Source organism: Callorhinus ursinus, unplaced genomic scaffold, assembly GCF_003265705.2.
Source record: "Callorhinus ursinus isolate GAN/ISIS: 27379988/994484 unplaced genomic scaffold, GSC_fseal_2.0 scaffold24, whole genome shotgun sequence".
NCBI lineage: Eukaryota > Metazoa > Chordata > Mammalia > Carnivora > Otariidae > Callorhinus > Callorhinus ursinus.
Genome location: NW_027397086.1, coordinates 237172 through 249626, shown reverse-complemented (window position 1 = coordinate 249626; position 12455 = coordinate 237172). Strand labels below are relative to the sequence as shown.

The 12455-nt window shown below is 50.5% G+C and overlaps 1 protein-coding gene across 2 annotated transcripts in view; it reads right to left on the bottom strand.

Annotated features, from left to right (window-relative positions):
- The window catches only part of AK8 (adenylate kinase 8), a 119235-nt gene that overhangs the window by 78946 nt on the left and 27834 nt on the right, over positions 1–12455 (bottom strand). The window lies entirely within an intron of this gene.

Here is a 12455-nt window from a genome sequence, read left to right as displayed (position 1 = left end):
TCTGCATTGCCACGATTTTCAGTGTCTACACAACGTCCCACCCAGTGAGCACACCATAGTTGCTTAGCCATACCCCATGACAGAACATTTCAACCGCTAACAACTCTCATGATCGTAATAATGTTGTGATGAACAGCTCTGCGCGTATGGCTCTTCCCACGTTGTGGATTATTTCCTAAAGGGAGTTTCTTGGATGGGGGATCCTGGGAGGAACTACCTGAGTCAACATGAAACCCCACTTTTCTTAAGAACAAGCCTCAGGGCGCCCGGGGTGCTCAGTTGGTTGAGCGTCTGCCTTCGGCTCCGGTCATGATCCCGGATCCTGGGATCGAGTTCCGCGTTGGGCTCCCTGGGTCTGCTTCTCCCTCTGCCCTGCCGCTCCCCCTGCTCGTGCTCACTCTCTCTCTCTCAAGTAAATAAATATATATATATATTTTAAAAGAGAGAGATCTGGGTTCAAATTTCTGTTCTGTAGCGAACTTGTTCCAGGGCTGAAATCTCTCAGGCTTCAGCCCCTTCTGGGTACAGCAAGGGAACTGGTCTAGCATATTTATTTTTATTAATCATTTAAGTCCTTCCATTTAAGTCCAATTGTGAAGGAAACACATGATTGCTGTACACTATGTGGAAGATACTGGAAAGCTGAAATGAGGGCGCAAGTCACTGAGAACACCACCGGCCCAGACTAGCCACAGCTAACACTTTGCTGTAACTCCTTCCAGCCTTCACATACTGGAATCTTTCTCCCGGGGGGTAACAAATCACACTGTGCATGCTACTTTGTAGTCTGTACTCTTCATAGAGCAAAAACATTTCTGGAACATTCTCCCATGTGACAAAATGCTCTTCTCCTTGAAGCTTCTACAGCTGCTGAGCACCACAGGAACTGACCTGACAAATGTTAACCGATCTCACGTTGTTCATTTAGTTTCATTCCTGTTTTGCACCATTATTTTAAAAACCACTGTAAGTACATCTTGATGCACACAGAATATCCTAGAAATAGATTTCTATTTTTTAATTAAATTTTTTAGAAGGGGAGAAGGGCAGAGGGAGAGGGAGAGAGAGAATCCCAGGCAGACTCCCTGCTGAGCATGGAGCCTGATGCAGGGCTCAGTCTCATGACCCTGAGATCATGACCTGAGCTGAAATTGAGTCAGACGCTTAATCAATTGAGCCACCCAGGTGCCCCCTGAAAATAGATTTCTAAAAGTTGGCACCTTCTTTTGTGACTTTTGATACATTCTGCCATGGCTCTCTACAAAACTGCCCTGGCCAGTTTATGAATCCAACCTCAGATCACTTATTTCCCTGTATCCTTGTCAATGTTTGGCATTATCTTGGAGGAAAATCTGTCCAGCAAAGTAGAGGATACCATTGCTGCTTTAGTGTACATTTCTTTGATCATTAGTGAGGCTCCATATTTTTCCCATGTGTTTATTGGTTATTTGAATTTTTTTGTTTCCAAAATGTCAATTCATACCATCTATCAAGTTTCCTCTTAAGAGTTTTGTCCTTTTATTTACTTACAAAAGTTCTTTACATAAGAAGAATTAACCCATTTTGGCAAAAGCTACCATAGACCCTTTGAGGCAAACAATGTTGCCAACATTTTCTACAGTTTGTCTTTGACCTTCTAATTTTGTGTAGGGGCTGTTTTAACACATAAGTTTTGGGCCATATCAATTCGTGCTGTTTCCTCTTTGGATCTGGCATTGTGTGGCTGTGCAAAAAGGCCTTTCCCATTGCAAAGGCTGATAGATAGCCACTTGCATTTCGATTGTGTTCTCTTAGGATTTTACTCTTTATATGTAAACATTTAATAGAGCCACATTTTATTTTGAAAATGACGTGAGGCTGTGAACTAATGTGTCTCCTTGTGGCTCACCAAATGTCCCAATCTCGTCTAGGAAACAGCCTATCTCTTCCCCTCTGAATGTCATTTTTGTCACTGTCTGAATGCTGACACCATGTTGGCTCTGGCATCTTCCTGCCCGTAGACTCTAGAATCACCCTCATGCCATTTAAAAAAATTTTTTTTTAAGTAGACTCCACGCCCAACGTGGGGCTCAAACTCACGACCCTGAGATCACGAGTCACACGGTCCGCCGACTGAGCCAGCCAGGCGCCCCCTCACACCATTTAAAATGTTGTTTTATAATGTTTGTAACATCTAATAGGATATGTTCCTCCTTCTTTTTTCTTGTTTTCAAAAATGTGTTCTTCCAAGTAAGCAGCAAAAATATTTTGCAAGTTCAAAAATAGAAACGCCACTAGAATTCTGGAATGACATTAAATGTGTACATGTATGAAGAACTGCCATTTTCACAATCTCACTGCCTTACCTCCCCATTTGTTTAGATTGATTTTTTTGTATGTCCCTCAGCAAGGTTCACATTAAACAATTTCTCAAGGCCTTTCAAGGGCCAGGAGTCTAGAGTTACACACACAGACTTCCTAATGGTTCAGATTTGATGTCCAGATCCACTAGGTAAAGTGAGCTTTACAAGAGTGAAAAAAAGCAGCACACAGCTTCAGGTCTGCCCTCTGCAGCGAGGCGGTCAGGTGACCACTCTGGAAGCTGCAGTTTCTGACACTGGCCCCCAGAAGGGCACCACCTGCCATAGACCCCTCCCTCATGTCAGTAGGAGAATTTAGTTGCTTTAAGCTCAGAGGATGGACCTGTAGGGGTGAACTCAGAGTCAAGGTCATTTATAACCCATAACACCTGATTTACATAACACCATGTGTTCCTAAAAAGGAACTAACCAGAAAAGGGCCTGCATTTCTTCAATATTAAAATATTTAGGTTCCAAAGGCCTCCACTGACAGTTAAAAAAAAAAAAAACTGAACAAATTTACAGAGTAAAGAGCGTTGGAAAAATCAGGCATGCTTTCATTAATTTCTTAAATTATGCAGGAAAACACGCAGCCTATGGAACCCTGGTTTCTAGAGCTAATGAAGCAAAAGTGCAAAAAAAAAGTTTTTTAACAGCCTTTTGCTCCCTCAAGTCCTTGTTATAGCCAGCCTGGAGCCAGGCTGCCGCCCTTAAGAAGAGCAAACACCCACAGATGTGCGCACCACCACGGGACCCAGGAGGCACCACATCTGAGAACTCCCCGCTTGCAGCTCTGGAAGCCAAACCGAAATTTTCTGAACTTTAGCTACGTTCAGACCCCCTTATTTTTTCTTTATTTGGAGGGAGGGGCTGGGAGCCCACTGATTGCTTCTGGCACCAGGGCTGGGGATTGTTTCGAGTTCCTTTTTGAAGCCGAAAGAAGGCTGGAGCTCCGTCTCCACTCAGCACCGAGAAAGACCTCTGCTTTTAATATTGCATTAAGGAGCAATTATTATCATCTCACCCATAAACTGCAGCTGACATCAGTATGTGGTCCAAAGCTTTTAGAGCGATTCAGGGGAACAGCTCTCACCGACTTCTTGCTGGAGAAAGTGGGCCTTCCAATTACACGGGAAAAGTGCAGCAAAATGAGGAACATCTCCCTAATTAGCCTGGCCTCACCGGTGCATCATTCTGGTGTGGATGTGAAATTTTTAAAAGAAGGTGGGGGGCTCTGAAGTGAATCCCAAGCTGCTGGCTCTCCAGGGTTGCTCTTTCAGACTCCAGGGGATGGTCTGATCACCCAGGTACTAAGGTCCCTGAGGGACCCCTTAGGGCAGCACTCACGCCCCATTAGTGCAGCCCACACTTGGTGGGAAAGGCAACCATGGAGATCCCTCATCCCCACACGGGCCCAGGTCAGTCCTCCTGGGAAGGAAGGCTAGTGACCGAGGCCTCCGCAACAGGGAGCGTAGGGGCCTGGGGTATCCTTAAGACGGAAGCACCAGGCTTAGCGCTCGGAAAAGATCTTCCTTCCCAGAGCTCTGGCATTTATAGAGGTTATGAGCAACCACCCATTTGCAGGATGGACTGCACTTTCAAGGGAAAACTGCAGCTTTGGTTGAGGGCAAGTTAATGGCTGCAAATTCTGGCAAAGCAAGGAGTCATAAATCAGTAAATAGCACCTGGCCAGTGCCATGATGGGACACTCGTTAGGTTCGTGGGTCTGACTACCAGGAGTGGCTGGATGCGGAGGTATCAGTCAACCCCTAATTAGAATACATTATCCATCTTCCTGACACTTCAGTGAAATGTCTATTCCACTCTGGAGCCGCAGCTTTGTTCAGAGCAGGTTAATTGATATTCTGATGCCTTCGCTCGCCATACCCCCGTGGCTTGGTTCTGTTTTATCACACATCAAAAAGGCCGTATGCTCAGGGCACTCCATGCAGCAGCGCAGAGCTGGAGGTCTGCACAGCTGCAAGGGGTACGGTATCACAGGAGGGACAAGCACCGAGCAGATGTCACAGATGAAAAAAAGGGAAAGAACGCAGCCAGCCAGCCCAGGGAACTTGGCGAGGCCCAGCAGAGCGCGGCCCGACGCCGAGCGGGCTGTCCTGCTCTGTGCGAACACTGGCCTCTTCTGCCCTCCTGACTATTATTAAAGCACAATTAGCAACTTCACGCCGTAAAACTCTTGCCCTCTGGGTCCTCTGCTTTTCTGATGCGTTGCCCCTGGTTTCCTCCCCTTTCCTTTGAAGACCACAGTGGGGTGCTTCCCCTGGGAGGCCCCCTTTGCTGGCTCCCAGCTCCAACTGCAGATGTGGGAGGCTCCACGGCAGACGTTCCCGGGAGCCGAATGCGGATTCCTTGTAGTCCTGAGGGGGCCATCTGAGGCTGAAGATTTGGACCTGACGAATCAGATTCACTTAGCTCAAGTCCGAACCAGAGGAAGCATCACGAGATGCACCCTAGACCCACCAGCTATCCCTCTTCTTTCTAATGAAGTATTCTGTGATTTCCCAACATATACAAGAAGGAAAAAAGAGACATATCACCAGGCAGAAAGAAATGCATCTAGGGGCACCTGGGTGGCTCAGTCGGTTGAGCGTCTGCCTTTGGCTCAGGTCATGATCCCGGGGTCCTGGGATCGAGCCCTGCAACAGGCTCCCTGCTCAGTGGGGAAGCCTGCTTCTCCCTCTCCCTCTGCCTGCCGCTCCCCCTGCTTGTGCTCTCTCTGTCAAATGAATGAGTAAAATCTTAAAAAAAAAAGAAAAGAAAAGGAAAGAAAAGCACCTGAAAAGGTTGAGTTTGGCAAACTAATGTGTTGTAAAGGCAGTCTGTGAGAACAAGGAGACTATTTTGATAAACACGCAAAAGTCGACATCGGATTGCCCCAGTACCAGTTCCTTCGGTGTATACAAAACCACGGACGCCTTAGCCTGCCCTATCATCTTAGGCTGCCTTCCATGTCAAACTCATCTGAAGGATGACCGACAAGAATTTTTATTTCAAAGTTGAACTTCAACCAATACGCAACACCTGCTGGCATTCCTGACCACACTCAAGTATACTAATGGAGCAGAATGGATTATTCCTTAACTTGCTCCTACACACAGGCTCTGCACCAACAAGGCACGCCGTGGGCTCTGCCTGGCCTTCTGAGCCCAGCCTAGCAGCAATGCACCTGCTCCAAAAAGGCTGGACGTGCACGAGTGACTCCTCTCAATAATCAACAGTGCTGAGTCCCACTCTTGCCTATCAGTGACACAAGCGTGGCATCCCATACAAACATGCAGATCCAGGACAATCGGTACTCCTAGGTCTGCAGGTTAAAAGACTAGCGAGCTCCAGGGTGTTAAAATTTGGTACAGCACAGATGAGCATGTTCCCAAATAGCTAAAAAAAAAAAAATACATTTTAAAGTCAAATTCACATTAAATGTCGCTGGTGCCCCTGGAGCTGCTCTGCAGAAGAAAACCCAGTTTGAAGGCCATCCGGTGCTGTCCCCAAATGGACCAGTCCCATCCCATCTCCGAGGCAGGGATGACACCGAGATAGCCCACGAGAGAGATAATGCACGTGAAGGGCTAACATCTCCTTCTGAGGTTCAGACACAGTGGCTCTGGTTGGAAATGAATGACATGGATAATCCAACAACATCCAGTTAACGGAGCCATTCTTCTCCAACATTTCACAGCATGTCTGCGGTGTGGTCACACCTCTTCAGAAAGGAGACTTGCCCTTTAGGGTGTCAGATTATCTGCTGGTGAAAAGCAGGGGGGTTGGAATCAGCCTTGCCACCGCCAGTCAGGTGACTTCCGACCAGTCACCTCAACCACCCCCCCACCAGCCTTGTTCTCCTTATCTGTAAAGTGGGGCAATAATATCAGTCTAGCCCGTAGTTGTTGGGATAATTAAATAAGGACCCTAGGCAAACACCCACAAAACAAGCATAGTATCTAGCAACAAAGAAGTGGCTAGTTTTATCATTATAATCCTGAGAAAGGTGAACTAGGTTTTTCTCTTTACCTACTTGCAAGAAGGAATCCTTTTTAAGTTTGTACAACTTTTTTTGAAGATTTTTTTTAAAGACTTCATTTATTTATTTGAGAGAGAAGGAGAGAGCGTGCGCGTCCATAAGAGCTCAAGTGCAGGGAGGGGCAGAGGGAGAGAGAGAATCTCAAAGCAGACTCGGCACTGAGCACAAAGCCCAATGCGGGGCTCGATCTCACGACCTGGAGTTCATGACCTGAGCCGAAATCAAGAGTCAGACGCTCAACTGACAGCCACCCAGGTGTCCCTTTTTAAAAGATTTTATTGTTAAGTAATCTTTACACCCAGTGTGGGGCTGGAACCCATGACCCCGAGATCAAGAGTTGCATGCTCCGCTGACCAAGCCAGCCAGGCGTCCCAAGTTGGTAGAAATTAATATAAAGGGTTCATGTAGAAAGGTGATCCCTTGGAAAGAAGAATAACGGGCATTCCAGATAGGAACTGAGGAAAGCTTTCCAATTATAGAGGGGAAACACATTTGTATTACAACGAGGGGAGTCTGGTGAGTGGCTTCGGCTACAGTGGACCCGCTCCAGAGTGCTCGGGACCATTTGCCATCGCCTGGCCCAGGGGCCTCCCCAAGGGCAGTCTGCTCCTCTGGAAATGGGTAGGAGCCACACCAGCCACAGGTCGGGGTCCAGCACATGGGTAAACAGTCATGTTTTTACAGAGGGGTAAGATCCATTCTTTCATTCACTCCCTCATCAATTCATTAATTCGTTGGGGTGTTTATCCACCACCCTGGGCTTCTGTATTGGACAGGTCAGAGGGTCTGCACCTGGGGGGACGAACTGTCACCTGTTGCCCCAAATCTGTCCTAACTCATTTCCTCTCCCAGCTGCCCCTGACTTGTACAAGGCATTGAACGTCCTCTGTGAATCAAGAGAGATGGACCAGGTGATTCTAAGTAGGGGAACTGTTAAGATTTATGGTCCAACAAAGACATCTTAAGAGTGAAAGAGTGACTAGCACATTATTAATAATCATGCAGGAAAAATAGGCATCAACAGGACGAGTGACTGGCCTGCCTCTGATGATCTTCGAACATTATGACATAATTTACTTCCAGCCATGTAGCCTGCTTCTCCTACATGATTCTGCCAGTTCCCTGAGATCAGGAAAAGAAGGGGGGACCCCCACGCGGCAGGAGGGGCAGCCACTGGAGAGGGGCTGACAAGGAACCTAGTCGGATCAACAACTAAAACCACTCCTCTCTGGGGAATTCCCAAGTAGAGCGCACAGGCCGAGCGCTGCGTCCGAGCTTGGGTACCAATGCCCCTGGCCTCATTCTCAGAGGCTGCAGTGTCCCCCCATCCACAGACCCCAAGCGGCTCCTCAGACCTCATGCTTCCCTCTCCGTGCCAGTCCACTGAGCCAGGCACAGCCCCAAACCAAGGCAGCTGGCCCTTGTTCCCACCTCCCTGCAAGCTGGAGCTCTCCCCTCGTCCTGGGACCCCCCACACTGCCCATCTCTCTCCTGGGACCCCCACGCGGCCCATCTGGGCCCCGGGCAGGGAAAGCACTGGCCATGGATGGAGCTGTGGCTGGGTCCAAATCTTGGCTCTAACCCTGCAGCTTTGTCATCTCAACGAGCCCCGAGTCTCAGTGCCCTCGTCTGTACAGTGGGGGCAGTAAGAGGTCATCAATAACAAGTGTGACGGTCAAGTACCTGGCCCCAAGGAGGCGCTTCACGCACACCCGCTCCTTCCTCTCCCCCACCAGCAATCGGGGTGGTAGGGCAACCGCATTTCCACAAGACTTAGAAAGGCTGAATCCACAGAGGGGTGACTTTATGAAGCTGTGAGGCCAGGTTCCACAAGGCAGGCAGCACCCTGCGCAACATGGGGCTGCACCTCCACAAGGAGCCGCTGTCCCTCTGGCTCCCCCGCCCCGTCCCCATGGGGTGCTGGCCCCTCTGTCCTTCTGTCTCCCTTGAGAAAGCCCCCTCCCGCCCTTACTCCCTCTCTCCCAGTCAACACGTTCTTCTGCCTCAGCTCACTTCCCCAGGGGCATTCACTCCCGACACGCTGGGAGGCCGGGCCCACTGTTCATGTCTTCCTAAACTCCTCTCACCCCAGTCCTCGATCTGCTTCCAGAGACTAGACGCCCTTCCGCTGCTCCAGGAAAAGCCCAACCTAACCAATTGTTGCAAAGGAAAATGTGAGAACATCTATCATGTCTTCAGAGAATGAGAATTCACCAGTGTCGGTGCTAGTGAATGCCACCAAGCCTCAGTAAAGAAAAGGCACACCAAGGAAATACACACTTGTTCTCGTGTTCTGACCAATACTCTGATGTGTAGTTAATGGCAGAGGTAGTCTGTTTAATAATTAAAGTTGGGGGTAGTGACTATGTTACAGATTACAGCTAAAAACCACCCGTGTGACTTTCCATATGTCGTTCAAATCCTACAGACTGACGGCATTGAGCCAGATGGGAACCCTGGGGCCCCCACCTCCCAGCTGTGTACCTACTTCCTGTCTGCAAGGCAGGCAGAGCTGGGAGCGTCCGCCCTTGCTGGTGTTTCGGGTTCGATGTGAGGACGCACATGAAGGGCTAGCACCATGTGTGGCGGACGCAGGTGCTGGAGAAGTGGGGGTGCCCAGCCTGCGTTCCCGCCTCTGGCACATGCCCTGCTGCTCGTAGCGGGCAGCTCACTGAGGAACCAAGGAGTGAAGAGCTTAGGAAGGAGGGCACAAGGAGCTGCCGCCCTCTGCTCTGCCCCACTGGCCGGCGTCTCTGCCTCTCGGGAGGCAAGCCTCAGGTCCATGGCCAAATGGGCACTCAAGCCGGCCCAGGTGATGTGCTGGTGGCCCCACATCCAGCCCTGTTTCCAGCTTCACTGGGCCCCTCTCTCTGCTGGCACCGAAGTTACAGACGCTCAAACATCAGACTCGGCTGCATCCCGTCTCCTGTCTTTCCTCCCGCCTACGGTGAGAGGGATGGTCATGTGCACCTGCCACCCGCAGAGCACCCGGGGGGCTGCTGCCCTGCGTGCACACAGCCGGGCCCCGCATGCCGTCCGCAGGTCCCGCATCACACCCACCGGCCAACCATGGCCTCCAGCGAGGGGCCAGAAACCCCCTTAGAGGAGGGATCCCTGAGGGTGTACTCACCTGATCCCCCAGAGCCCTGCCTTGCCATGACGCATGCCGTAAGTTTTCCAAGTGGAGGCCAGACCGCCCCTCCGGTGCCCTGCAAGCCTAACCGCATCTGTGTTAGAGGCACACACAGCCCAGGGGCTCCGCAGAGCTGTTGATCAATAAAACCGCGCTCCTCAGAGGATGTGAGTGACATCCATAAACCCATGAGTGTCAAAACAATGGCAAGAAAATCCAGTGTTCCTCCCGTCAGAGGATGAAAGGTGGGTGATGAATGCCAGCCCGATGGCGCCGCAAGGAGAAATAAAACAAACAGCTGGTGGTTCTGCGGCCCAGACTCGGGCTCCTCGACTCTGTCAGCATTTCCACTATAAATAGTGATTCGCATCATGGGCAGGGAAGCATAAATCTGTGCCTAAAAAGGGAGAACGAAAAGGGCTCCAGAAGCCTGCCAAGTAAATTTGAAACTTTAGGGTCCACGGTCAAAAGTATGCCGCCTCATCACCTCCTCTCTCTCAAAATAACTGAGAGCCGCCAGGACACTAAGTGAGATTTAAAAAAGAGGTCCTCCTGGGAACACAAAGCATAATTTTGCATTTTGTGTGCAGTGAGCATCCCCCGAGGTGGGCGTGACCCTCCTCCCTGAGCACCGAGCTCCACAGAACTTCTTCCTGCCCGGAAACTTGGGGCGCAAGATCAGCGTTTGGTGGGCCAAAGTCTGGCTTCTGATGATGACACTCTTTCTTCAGGCCAAGGAAGGAGATGATGTGGAGCCAGATGTTTTGAATGTGACAGACTTCTGGAAGGTCTGTTTTCCTTTAGATAGTGCACGTATCCCACTTTTGGATCCACAGCGGGTTTCTGGTGCTGCGGCCTCCTTTTCGGCCAGAGGGGAGGATTGATGCTCTGGCCGCCCACCCGCAGCGCTGGCCCCCCACGTGCACCCCTAGCCACATGCCCATGAAAGGAGGCACTATTTCCTTTGTTCTGTTTTGTCCCCAACATGACTGAAAAGAGGTCATGGCGCACAGTAGATGCCCATAAGTCTTAGTTGTTGACACCTTCACGGGAGAGTTGTGTGGCTCCCATCAGAAAATGCCTCAGAGCTTGGCACAGTGTCTGGAACAGACCATGTGCTCCTAAGTGCTGGCTAACCATTACTTGTATCTTTATCTTGATGGGCCGATTCCGCTCTCTGCTGCCCGTGCTCGGGTTTTGGTTTTACTCTTCCTGATCTACTACAACAAGACCACAGGACTGACGGGTCATGGGACAAGGTGATATTTTCTTAGCTCACTGAAGCCGAGGCCTGTTTACATCCCATGTGGCCAATTACACGTCCTGGTGGACAGGTGCCAATTTCCACTCCAGGCAATTGTTGGGGGGCTTAGGAAGACCCGACCGACTGCTGGGGACCGGGCAGAGCTGGCTAGAACGCGGTGACCTGGATGCGGATGGGGTGGTGTCCCCGCAGGCTGCCCTTGGGCGCACCAGGGGCAAACACAAGGATGCTGAAGTCTAGTGTCCGTTCGAGTGCAGCGTCCCCCTGGCTGGGGCTCTGAGCATCATAGTTTGGGAAGCAGAAAGACCATGCTGTGACAAAGAACACGACTGGGGAGGGCACCGACCCGCTGAGCCCAAGGGGGCCAGTTCCTGCCTCACTCATGATAAAGATGCCCGCCCGATAGCCCAGAGCAGCCCTCGAGGGGAGCGAGTTCTATGTGCTTGGCTTTTGCTCGGCCTCATGCTCGGCCTCCTTTCGAGTTAGCCCTCACCTCCCGAGCAGTAGAACTCCATCCCAAGTGGAAGCTCACAGAATCAAAGAAAAACCAAGGTGCATGGACAGAAGCAGAGATGGACTCCAGCTGGTTTTTAAATTTCATTGATTTTTACCCCCTCCGGCCCTACATTTAAAAGTCTGCCAATTCTCATCCATGCGGGCGGTGGGATGTTCCAGAACTCCCTTGAGTAATGATGCCGACGGCATGCTGGGCGGCAGGTCATGCGCCTCCCCCAGAAGTGCGCAGGACTCCAATGCAGTCTTCTCCCACCCATACCTGATCTGTTTTCACCTGCTCCTCTTGCACAGGAAAAGCGTCTTCACCCTGCCTAAGTGGACCTCAGAGCCAGGCGCGGTACTAAGCACTTGCTTGTAGCATCTCCTTAAATAGGGAGAGCAAGGCAGCCCTGTGGACCTCGGAACGCACGCAGCCTGTCTGGGACCTCAGGGAGCTCCCACAGGGAGACGTGCTATAGCCTGGGGGGCTCTCCCCACCGAGTCCCTTCTGCCTTCTTCCTAGCTGCTGCCCAGTAGCCCAGACATGCCAGGGACAGCTCCGGCCAGCAGAGGTGGACACAAGCCATCTGCAGGGCCCATAAATCACACCCTTGATGCGCGGGGGCCTCTGCCTTTTCCTGGGTGATAAACTCCCACCATCTGACAAGCCATGGTAATTGGGTACAAAGCTTTCCTTCTCCACCACACAGCTGGGGGACGGAGGCGACCATACATCAAAACATTTCTTCTTTTTCTCCTCTTAGATATTTTCTCATCCATGACCTTCCAACTTAGTCTGGTTCTGGTGACACAAAAGTGCCTTTGTCAAAGGGCCTGGCCCGACATCAGAGAGACCCTGGTGGAAGCTGGGCCTGTCCGAACCTGCTGTCTGGGCCACTGGTCCTCTGACTTTAGCTAAGTCCCTCTTCCATCTGGGCCTCAGTTTCTCTTTCTGTAAAAGGTTTTAGGTAGGATGACTTCTAAAGACAATGTTATAAAAAAACTGGTAAGATGAGTTAGAATTCCTCCACAAGGGCACAGTCGCTTTTATGATAGGCCTTCGCTCAATATTTTAAAATCCAGCGTCCTGGTGGCTGACCCTTGTTTCAGCTGATGAAAGAGATGACGAGGGAGGACACAGGAAGTCTTGGCACAGGGTACCATGATCAAATTGGAAGATAG